At 44.2% G+C, this 12163-nt stretch overlaps 2 non-coding genes and 3 pseudogenes across 2 annotated transcripts; all 5 read right to left on the bottom strand.

The window, feature by feature from the left end:
- Nucleotides 1-1010: 1010 nt before the first annotated feature.
- On the bottom strand, nt 1011-1201 carry LOC141223803 (U2 spliceosomal RNA). The gene has a single exon (XR_012291341.1). It is a non-coding gene; the product is annotated as a U2 spliceosomal RNA (small nuclear RNA).
- A 1112-nt stretch (nt 1202-2313) lies between these two features.
- Nucleotides 2314-2504, bottom strand: LOC141223620 (U2 spliceosomal RNA). The gene has a single exon (XR_012291187.1). It is a non-coding gene; the product is annotated as a U2 spliceosomal RNA (small nuclear RNA).
- A 1115-nt stretch (nt 2505-3619) lies between these two features.
- On the bottom strand, nt 3620-3822 carry LOC141223769 (U2 spliceosomal RNA; annotated as a pseudogene).
- Nucleotides 3823-10014: 6192 nt separating this feature from the next.
- Nucleotides 10015-10235, bottom strand: LOC141223784 (U2 spliceosomal RNA; annotated as a pseudogene).
- A 759-nt stretch (nt 10236-10994) lies between these two features.
- On the bottom strand, nt 10995-11086 carry LOC141223813 (U2 spliceosomal RNA; annotated as a pseudogene).
- Nucleotides 11087-12163: the final 1077 nt, after the last annotated feature.

Raw genomic sequence — 12163 nt, 5'->3', positions numbered from 1 at the left:
TCTAGATCCCTTACATGCCTGCACTTTTCGGCTTGCTGCTGCTGCAATCCACGCGTTTTAGATCTGCATAACTCCACCTCTTTAAACACAGCACCTTCACCCCCTGCTGTTCCCACCCGCCTCAACACCGTTGGAAGGGAGGAGAACCAATTAAGGCGGGGGGTGGGGTGGAACGAGCAGCTGTCTACCCTTAGCAGGAGGGCTCCTGATTACATACCTCTCCTGCTGCTGCTGCTGGCTGTCCAGCAGCAGACTGAAGGTGGCTGCTGCTGTGCACAGGTATATAAAGGCTCAGAGCCTATTATGACACGCGCAGCCAGCGTTCCATTGCCACATTCCATCTACTGCAGGCAGGATACCTGGCTGGCTGAATGTCGCTGAGAAGCTCACAGAGACCGCCATAAGCAACAGTTTAACAGAATGCCACAGACTAATCAACCAAACTTTTTGGGTTGGGTTCTCTTTTATAGTCTGCAGGCATTAAATGAAAGAAGTCAGTGTTCCAGCAGAAGGAGACAACGTTTCAGAAAAGGCATTGTAGCAAACCAAAAAAGAAATTTTAAGCGCAGCAGAGTAACCAGCGCACATACCTGTTAGCTCAGGTGAGTTTAAAAGGCTGCTGTTGATAACAAGGGCATTTGCTAAATAGATGGTGTGTGTGCAACAATATACTGAAAGGTCAATTATATTGTGCAGCTTATCTCACCACCTGTAGTTATTTAGGTGAAAGCTCCAAAATGCTTGCCTAATATGTCTGTTTATCCAAAAGGAAGTAAAAAGGGAGAGCTAGAAAGATAGCATTGCATCACATTACATGGCAATGCAATGCACAGTTGCTGAAGTTGAACCAAAATGAGCTTGTAATCTGGCTTCTGCAACTTTGAACATGAAAAATCCAATGAGGAGAAGAAAAGCAAAGCCAAAGAGTCCATCCCAAAATCCGACAAACAAGCAAAATGAACAAAAAACATTGAATTCAATTCTTTCTGATTTTAGAAACTGCATTAAAGAAGGGGTGCACCGATCCTGGAGATACTGCAATACCAGGTCAATGCGTGGAGTGGACAGAGCAAGCTCTTTTTCCATCTCCCTGTTCTAAAAATCCATTTAATATATGGTCCCCAGATAGGGGACGTATCAGATATTAAACTGATAAGAACAGATACTACACTTGATCTTAGCCAAAAGGCCGAGAAGCGATAACCAGAATTGGTTTCAAACTACGGAGCCACCCAAGGATCCTGAAAAGTCCATTTGTGGAGATGAGCTCCTGGACTCCCGTTAAGAAGACATGTTGTCAACCTCTAGATCCCTTACATGCCTGCACTTTTCGGCTTGCTGCTGCTGCAATCCACGCGTTTTAGATCTGCATAACTCCACCTCTTTAAACACAGCACCTTCACCCCCTGCTGTTCCCACCCGCCTCAACACCGTTGGAAGGGAGGAGAACCAATTAAGGCGGGGGGTGGGGTGGAACGAGCAGCTGTCTACCCTTAGCAGGAGGGCTCCTGATTACATACCTCTCCTGCTGCTGCTGCTGGCTGTCCAGCAGCAGACTGAAGGTGGCTGCTGCTGTGCACAGGTATATAAAGGCTCAGAGCCTATTATGACACGCGCAGCCAGCGTTCCATTGCCACATTCCATCTACTGCAGGCAGGATACCTGGCTGGCTGAATGTCGCTGAGAAGCTCACAGAGACCGCCATAAGCAACAGTTTAACAGAATGCCACAGACTAATCAACCAAACTTTTTGGGTTGGGTTCTCTTTTATAGTCTGCAGGCATTAAATGAAAGAAGTCAGTGTTCCAGCAGAAGGAGACAACGTTTCAGAAAAGGCATTGTAGCAAACCAAAAAAGAAATTTTAAGCGCAGCAGAGTAACCAGCGCACATACCTGTTAGCTCAGGTGAGTTTAAAAGGCTGCTGTTGATAACAAGGGCATTTGCTAAATAGATGGTGTGTGTGCAACAATATACTGAAAGGTCAATTATATTGTGCAGCTTATCTCACCACCTGTAGTTATTTAGGTGAAAGCTCCAAAATGCTTGCCTAATATGTCTGTTTATCCAAAAGGAAGTAAAAAGGGAGAGCTAGAAAGATAGCATTGCATCACATTACATGGCAATGCAATGCACAGTTGCTGAAGTTGAACCAAAATGAGCTTGTAATCTGGCTTCTGCAACTTTGAACATGAAAAATCCAATGAGGAGAAGAAAAGCAAAGCCAAAGAGTCCATCCCAAAATCCGACAAACAAGCAAAATGAACAAAAAACATTGAATTCAATTCTTTCTGATTTTAGAAACTGCATTAAAGAAGGGGTGCACCGGTCCTGGAGATACTGCAATACCAGGTCAATGCGTGGAGTGGACAGAGCAAGCTCTTTTTCCATCTCCCTGTTCTAAAAATCCATTTAATATATGGTCCCCAGATAGGGGACGTATCAGATATTAAACTGATAAGAACAGATACTACACTTGATCTTAGCCAAAAGGCCGAGAAGCGATAACCAGAATTGGTTTCAAACTACGGAGCCACCCAAGGATCCTGAAAAGTCCATTTGTGGAGATGAGCTCCTGGACTCCCGTTAAGAAGACATGTTGTCAACCTCTAGATCCCTTGCATGCCTGCACTTTTCGGCTTGCTGCTGCTGCAATCCACGCGTTTTAGATCTGCATAACTCCACCTCTTTAAACACAGCACCTTCACCCCCTGCTGTTCCCACCCGCCTCAACACCGTTGGAAGGGAGGAGAACCAATTAAGGCGGGGGGTGGGGTGGAACGAGCAGCTGTCTACCCTTAGCAGGAGGGCTCCTGATTACATACCTCTCCTGCTGCTGCTGCTGCTGGCTGTCCAGCAGCAGACTGAAGGTGGCTGCTGCTGTGCACAGGTATATAAAGGCTCAGAGCCTATTATGACACGCGCAGCCAGCGTTCCATTGCCACATTCCATCTACTGCAGGCAGGATACCTGGCTGGCTGAATGTCGCTGAGAAGCTCACAGAGACCGCCATAAGCAACAGTTTAACAGAATGCCACAGACTAATCAACCAAACTTTTTGGGTTGGGTTCTCTTTTATAGTCTGCAGGCATTAAATGAAAGAAGTCAGTGTTCCAGCAGAAGGAGACAACGTTTCAGAAAAGGCATTGTAGCAAACCAAAAAAGAAATTTTAAGCGCAGCAGAGTAACCAGCGCACATACCTGTTAGCTCAGGTGAGTTTAAAAGGCTGCTGTTGATAACAAGGGCATTTGCTAAATAGATGGTGTGTGTGCAACAATATACTGAAAGGTCAATTATATTGTGCAGCTTATCTCACCACCTGTAGTTATTTAGGTGAAAGCTCCAAAATGCTTGCCTAATATGTCTGTTTATCCAAAAGGAAGTAAAAAGGGAGAGCTAGAAAGATAGCATTGCATCACATTACATGGCAATGCAATGCACAGTTGCTGAAGTTGAACCAAAATGAGCTTGTAATCTGGCTTCTGCAACTTTGAACATGAAAAATCCAATGAGGAGAAGAAAAGCAAAGCCAAAGAGTCCATCCCAAAATCCGACAAACAAGCAAAATGAACAAAAAACATTGAATTCAATTCTTTCTGATTTTAGAAACTGCATTAAAGAAGGGGTGCACCGGTCCTGGAGATACTGCAATACCAGGTCAATGCGTGGAGTGGACAGAGCAAGCTCTTTTTCCATCTCCCTGTTCTAAAAATCCATTTAATATATGGTCCCCAGATAGGGGACGTATCAGATATTAAACTGATAAGAACAGATTTTTTTATTTTTTTTTTTTTTTTAATTTTTTTTTTTTACCAAATCAGATAGGCCGGAGCATAAGCTCAATCAAATCGACTTACAAAAGCCTTTCATTGACACTTAGCCTTTCATCACACTTGGTATATAATCAAAAATAAAACCAAACCTTATCATCAGGTACATTATACACTACTAATTAAACTTTACCAAAAACCTCCACTTTTTAAACTTCCAGATCCCTTCAGCATCTATAATACTTCCACGTTCCTGATCCCAGAGGTATATTACATACATACGTGACAGAATCAATCTCAAACATTCATTAACTGACATTTTCTTCCTTTTAAAAACTAACAAATTCCTCGCATCCCACAAACTTTCAATTACACACACCACCAACAACCATAAAATCCTATCCTTAATTCTACTACATGCACCCATCCCAAACATAGCAAGTTTCCAATTAACATACTTTACACCCACCAATTCCTTGCAAAGTCCCCCTATACCCTTCCATACATCATATGCAAAATCACAATCCCATACCATATGTCTAACATGCTCTCTCAAACCACATCCATCCCTCGGGCATACCTCAGATTTAACTAAATCCCTCTTCTTTTGCACATCTCTAACAGGCAAAATGTCATGCAATATCATCCAAGCAATATCTCTCTGTCTGTTAGTCACACCATCTATACTTAATTTTCTCCACATCTCGGTTACTTCCTCCCCTCTCAACCCATTGATATTACATACCACCTCACGCTCACGCACCATCCTAATGACTTTCTTCTTTTGCCTAAAATCACTCATGTTAACGGACAACAAATCATACTTCCTTACAAATTTCTCAACACAACCATACCATACAGGACACTTAAAAGCAACAGGCACTCTAGCATCCCTTTTGACCCACTTTAAGCCATAAAGCATCCATCCAGCCGAATACTTCATCATATAAGCACACTTATTACTTTTCCCTAGAACCACCACCACCATTTTCACGTAACTAATCCCTAAAAAGAAATCAATATTTGGAAAATCCAAACCACCATTTACACATAACTTATAGACATATTCCCGTTTCAATTTCTCCATGCGACTTCCCCAAAGAAAATTAAAGATGAATTTCTCAGTTTTCCTAATTTTCTTAAAAGCAGCAGGATATACATTCGCAACAAACAACAAAATAGGCAAAATAACCGCCTTAATAATCAGAACTTTCCCAGTCAGAGTTAGTTCTCTCATTCGCCAAAAATTCAACTTGCGCACCACTCTCACCCCACAATCTTCCCAACTCTCATTTCCTTTCAAATCATCATTAAACTTAATCCCAAGCACCTTTATTGCACCATCCTCACACCTCACACCATCCATCCGTACATTCCTCTCACCAAAACATTTAAAGGAACTCTTAGTCCAATTGACCTTAAAAGCTGAGACACTACAAAACAAACTTAATATCAACCTTGCCCTACTCATCGCAGCCATATTCCCACTCACAATCACTACATCATCCATGTAACCTAGAATTCTCACATCCTTTCCATTACTCCCAGGAATCATCACACTTCTCATAACCTTATCCTTCCTAACCATACACATCAACACTTCAATCACACTAATAAACAAAAAAGGGGACATAGGGCACCCCTGACGCACTCCTGATTTAATTCTCACTTTCTCACTCAACCACCCATTCACCAAAAATTCACTTGAAACATTACAATACAAACTCCTAACACAGTTTACAAAATTCCTGGAATAACCCATCTTAGACAAAACCTTAAACATAAAGCTATGTGACACACGGTCAAAAGCTTTTTCAAAATCAACCGAAAACAACAAACATTTCTGCTTACGACTCATACAATCCCCAATCACATCACGCAACAACACCAAATTTTCAGTCATACTTCTCCCAGGCACTGCACACACTTGATCTTCATCCACCACACCGCCAATCACTTCCCGCATCCGGCTAGCCAACAATTTACTAAACACCTTATAGTCTGCATTCAAAAGGGTGATTGGCCTCCAATTCCCCAAATCCTTTTTATCACCTTTCTTATGAACCAAAACCACCACCCCATCTCTCATAGATTCACTCAACATATTCTCCGTGAACATATACTGGCACACCTCCAATAAGTCATTTCCCATCGTGTCCCATTCCTTAACATATAACTCCACGGGCAGTCCATCCTTCCCAGGTGTTTTATTCTTACTCGCAGACATCACCACTTTTTTAACTTCATCCAACACAATTACATCATCCAATATTTCACGTTCATCCTCACCCAAACAACCTTCTAAACACCCCAAAGCATCAGTCAACATCCTATCATCAACCCATTTTTCCCCATACAACTCCTTATAAAACAACACCACCTCCTGCATCACATCCTTCCCACTCACACACACCCCATCACCATTCACCACCTCATCCATATCTACTTTCTTCCCAAAAACTTTTTTGAAAAAAAACCTTGTGCATTCCTCATTTTTCTCCAAATGTTCAATCTTAGAACGGTAAATAATTTCTTTCCCTTTACCCTCAATATATTTCTTAATCTCTTCTTTCACTTGACACATCAAAACATCCACATCCACTCCAATCATCCTTAACTTCCTCAGCCACTCCAGTCTAGAGCTTAAATCATTAAATTTTGCTCTATTCATTGCTGCTTTCCTCCTGCCCCTTTTTCTAAAGAAAAAAACAATCTCACTCTTCATCCAGTCCCACCACTCAAGCACATTCCTGAAATCACTTTTTTTATCCCTCCACCTAACATACATTCGCCTAAAATCACGCATGATCCTATTATCTTCCAGCAAACGCACATTAAGTTTCCACACGCCACCACCATATACAAAGGAAATCTTACCTTCTAGACGTGCCCTCAAACACACATGGTCAGAGAAGGGAACATCTTCCTGCTGGAAATTCCTACAAATAACATTTTGTGAAGAAAAGAAGATACGGTCTATTCTAGACTCTATGCCTCCCCTGTCGGCCTTATAGGTCGCAGGAGGTGGATTACCTAAAAAAACTTCCGCAGCATCCTGTAAGGAAAAATCCGCCACAAGACTCTTGAGTCTTTTACCTGTAACATCCATCTTATCCCCCTCCGTCACACAATTGAAATCTCCAACAAAAATTATTGGCATTTTGCCAGATAAAAAAAAACATAATTTCTCAAAAATTTCCAGCCTCTCCCCTTTATCTATTGGTGCATACATATTTACCACCCTAACCCTCCACCCCCTACAATTTAACTCACATATTACACACCTCCCCGCCTCCACCACCATGTAACTTTCTATCTTAACACTATAACCCTTCACCAAAACACCTACCCCACAATTTTTATTACATACAGAACCAGACCACACACTTTGACCTAAAGGCCATGCATTTTCACTTAAGGGATCGGAGATCCCACACTCCTGGACACAGTATACGTCCGCATCCAAGTTGCTCAAGTAGTCCAAAATTGCCACTCTTCTCGACTCAGATTTAATCAGCCTAACATTTAGCGACAAGATGCTGAGAACAACTTGGGCACCCATCTATTAATTTGATGTGGCAGGTCACGACAACATGCCCACCTGTACATCATCCTAACCCTTCTGGGGGTAGGACGCTGGACGTGCAGATATCGTAGTTTGTGCCTTCCCCCAAAAAAGACACATCTTGGGGATCGGATGCAGTAGGGTACACCCGGGCTGGACTCACACTGCAGTCACTTAAAGGGGAAAAGGATGGTTCAGTTTTCTTCTTTTTCTTCACTGAAGCGCCTCCATCTTCATCTGAACTATAATCCCGCCGCTGGGGGTCAAAGTCCCCCTGACCTCCCTCCTCCTCAAGGTCAGAAACGACATCGCTCCAGGCCACATGCGGTGTTCTGGTCAGATCAGACTCCTCTTCCCCCTGCAATGTAACCATCATGTCTGGAATTTCAGCCTCCAGATCCTCCACCGGGGCCACTTCCATGCCTATACGATCATCAGTTATCGTCTCAGACTCACTGACATCTGAAGCCACAGACGCGGCCCTCTGCACCGGTGGCTCAGGTGCCAGCTCCATATTTCCTCTTACATTCACACGAACCAGTTCTGGAAAAGCAACCCGAGCCTCCTCCTCATCCAGGAAAGCCAGAGTAGATATCGGAGCAGTCGGAGTTGGAGCAGTCGGAGTTGTAGCTGTGGGTGCAGGAGATTCATTTCTTCTCCTTCCCCTTCCCGCTGCCCCCGCATATGAACCAGGATGGAATATACAGTCTCTGAAGGCATGCCCCTTCTCTCCGCAGAGATTACAGACTATTTCATTTTTGCAATTATTGGAAGAATGACCCACCTCATTGCACTTCCTGCAAATAATCTGTCTGATGTCGCATGCTTCCTGAGTATGGCCATACCTCCTACAATGACGACAAAACCTGGGCGCATTGGGGAAGAACAGGTAACCCCGCTCACTCCCAATGGAAAAATTTGATGGAGGATAATGTATACCCCCTGGTTCATCAGGACTTTCCCGGAACTTGACCATGAAACGATATTTACCGGTCCATAGTTCCTCCTCATTCATGACTTTTACTGCCACCTTGGTAATATAGCAGTGCCTATTTAGAAAGGCATAAATCAAAGCCAAGTCCACATGTGGGTTGTACATGAAAACAGTCAGAGGTACCTCTTTGGAGCAATACAAGATGACAAAAGTCAGCCCATCCAAATATTGATTGTCCAGATTCTTTTTCAAACAATCATAGAAATTGTTGCAAACAGCCATAGAAGTAAATACAAGATTATACTTGCTTTTGAATTGCTGAAGGCACAAGATTTCTTCCTTCTTCACTTCAAGGAGTCCAAACAAAATCTCCTTCACCACGAAGCTGAGGGTAAAGATTCCTTCTTTGCCTTCTTCCACATCAATCTGGATTCCAAACTTCACTCGAGCCTCACCGGGCCCAGCGTATCGAATGCGTCCCATTATCGCTAGTCGTGTCTACTGGCCAACTCCTTATAGCAGCAAGTGGCTTAAGCCATAAAATGGCGATGCCACAGGGCCAAGAGTTAACGCACAGACAGCCAAATGACTAGACCCATTACAGATCTGAGCCAAAAGGCCGAGAAGCGATAACCAGAATTGGTTTCAAACTACGGAGCCACCCAAGGATCCTGAAAAGTCCATTTGTGGAGATGAGCTCCTGGACTCCCGTTAAGAAGACATGTTGTCAACCTCTAGATCCCTTACATGCCTGCACTTTTCAGCTTGCTGCTGCTGCAATCCACGCGTTTTAGATCTGCATAACTCCACCTCTTTAAACACAGCACCTTCACCCCCTGCTGTTCCCACCCGCCTCAACACCGTTGGAAGGGAGGAGAACCAATTCAGGCGGGGGGTGGGGTGGAACGAGCAGCTGTCTACCCTTAGCAGGAGGGCTCCTGATTACATACCTCTCCTGCTGCTGCTGCTGCTGGCTGTCCAGCAGCAGACTGAAGGTGGCTGCTGCTGTGCACAGGTATATAAAGGCTCAGAGCCTATTATGACACGCGCAGCCAGCGTTCCATTGCCACATTCCATCTACTGCAGGCAGGATACCTGGCTGGCTGAATGTCGCTGAGAAGCTCACAGAGACCGCCATAAGCAACAGTTTAACAGAATGCCACAGACTAATCAACCAAACTTTTTGGGTTGGGTTCTCTTTTATAGTCTGCAGGCATTAAATGAAAGAAGTCAGTGTTCCAGCAGAAGGAGACAACGTTTCAGAAAAGGCATTGTAGCAAACCAAAAAAGAAATTTTAAGCGCAGCAGAGTAACCAGCGCACATACCTGTTAGCTCAGGTGAGTTTAAAAGGCTGCTGTTGATAACAAGGGCATTTGCTAAATAGATGGTGTGTGTGCAACAATATACTGAAAGGTCAATTATATTGTGCAGCTTATCTCACCACCTGTAGTTATTTAGGTGAAAGCTCCAAAATGCTTGCCTAATATGTCTGTTTATCCAAAAGGAAGTAAAAAGGGAGAGCTAGAAAGATAGCATTGCATCACATTACATGGCAATGCAATGCACAGTTGCTGAAGTTGAACCAAAATGAGCTTGTAATCTGGCTTCTGCAACTTTGAACATGAAAAATCCAATGAGGAGAAGAAAAGCAAAGCCAAAGAGTCCATCCCAAAATCCGACAAACAAGCAAAATGAACAAAAAACATTGAATTCAATTCTTTCTGATTTTAGAAACTGCATTAAAGAAGGGGTGCACCGGTCCTGGAGATACTGCAATACCAGGTCAATGCGTGGAGTGGACAGAGCAAGCTCTTTTTCCATCTCCCTGTTCTAAAAATCCATTTAATATATGGTCCTCAGATAGGGGACGTATCAGATATTAAACTGATAAGAACAGATTTTTTTTTTTTTTTTTTTTTATTTTCTTTTTTCGTGTACAAAACCCGAGTGCGCTTAAAAAAGTGACAAGTGCCACAAAAAAAGTGCACTAGGATGCTGGTCTTCTTGAAACCCTCTCCAAAAGGAGAAGAGTCCCCCAAACCATTCCCCGTCCCTCCGAGCCAGAAGGCCACAGCGAGGAACAGGGACAAATAGCCACCTCCAGCCGGAGCCAGAGGCGACCCAATCTTACCCCCAGCACCTGCCCGAGTTCTCACCCGAGCAAGGCACTGGGAGCCAAAGACTGTGCTCCGCTCCCGGAAGAGGGGAGCCAACAACGCTCTCCTCCAGAAAGAGGAGAGCCAGGGGGGTTCAGGGGGGAGCGGAACCTGATGGCCACACACTCCCCCCCTAGACCTGCCAAGAGAGGAACCCGTAAGGGAACCGCATCCCGACAAAATCCTAGTAAGGACGTGGACACACGTGAAAAAGTGGACACACAGTGACAAAAAAATTAAATAAATAGTGAAGGTTTCACAGTATAATACTGCCCAGGCCTTCGACCGGGAATTGAAAAATTCCCCATCCTAAGGCCAGAAGGCCCGGAATAAGGGTGTGTGTGAAGAAAGAAATATTGAAGTGCTAGTGCAAATGTGCCATAAACTCAAGTGGGGTTCCCAATCCCAGTGAGTTGAGGCACCCCAGGGTCACCACTCCTGGGGCACTTCACACTTCGGGCTTTCGATCTTCCCCGGCCCAATGGCGTCGATCCTGGGGGGCCATGCTTTCCACCAGATGACTATATTAGCCACCTGGCGTACTAACAAGCGCCTAAACCCCAGTGTGCATAATGTATCAATCTACTAGGGCGGCCAACATCCAAAACCGCCTTTTCGAAAGATACTACACTTGATCTTAGCCAAAAGGCCGAGAAGCGATAACCAGAATTGGTTTCAAACTACGGAGCCACCCAAGGATCCTGAAAAGTCCATTTGTGGAGATGAGCTCCTGGACTCCCGTTAAGAAGACATGTTGTCAACCTCTAGATCCCTTACATGCCTGCACTTTTCGGCTTGCTGCTGCTGCAATCCACGCGTTTTAGATCTGCATAACTCCACCTCTTTAAACACAGCACCTTCACCCCCTGCTGTTCCCACCCGCCTCAACACCATTGGAAGGGAGGAGAACCAATTAAGGCGGGGGGTGGGGTGGAACGAGCAGCTGTCTACCCTTAGCAGGAGGGCTCCTGATTACATACCTCTCCTGCTGCTGCTGCTGCTGGCTGTCCAGCAGCAGACTGAAGGTGGCTGCTGCTGTGCACAGGTATATAAAGGCTCAGAGCCTATTATGACACGCGCAGCCAGCGTTCCATTGCCACATTCCATCTACTGCAGGCAGGATACCTGGCTGGCTGAATGTCGCTGAGAAGCTCACAGAGACCGCCATAAGCAACAGTTTAACAGAATGCCACAGACTAATCAACCAAACTTTTTGGGTTGGGTTCTCTTTTATAGTCTGCAGGCATTAAATGAAAGAAGTCAGTGTTCCAGCAGAAGGAGACAACGTTTCAGAAAAGGCATTGTAGCAAACCAAAAAAGAAATTTTAAGCGCAGCAGAGTAACCAGCGCACATACCTGTTAGCTCAGGTGAGTTTAAAAGGCTGCTGTTGATAACAAGGGCATTTGCTAAATAGATGGTGTGTGTGCAACAATATACTGAAAGGTCAATTATATTGTGCAGCTTATCTCACCACCTGTAGTTATTTAGGTGAAAGCTCCAAAATGCTTGCCTAATATGTCTGTTTATCCAAAAGGAAGTAAAAAGGGAGAGCTAGAAAGATAGCATTGCATCACATTACATGGCAATGCAATGCACAGTTGCTGAAGTTGAACCAAAATGAGCTTGTAATCTGGCTTCTGCAACTTTGAACATGAAAAATCCAATGAGGAGAAGAAAAGCAAAGCCAAAGAGTCCATCCCAAAATCCGACAAACAAGCAAAATGAACAAAAAACATT

The sequence above is a fragment of the Phyllobates terribilis genome, unplaced genomic scaffold, assembly GCF_046119375.1.
Source record: "Phyllobates terribilis strain yellow unplaced genomic scaffold, ASM4611937v1 Scaffold_377__1_contigs__length_1856515, whole genome shotgun sequence".
Classification (NCBI taxonomy): domain Eukaryota; kingdom Metazoa; phylum Chordata; class Amphibia; order Anura; family Dendrobatidae; genus Phyllobates; species Phyllobates terribilis.
Note: the sequence above shows the minus strand (reverse complement) of the source record. Positions and strands in the feature narration are given on the sequence as shown.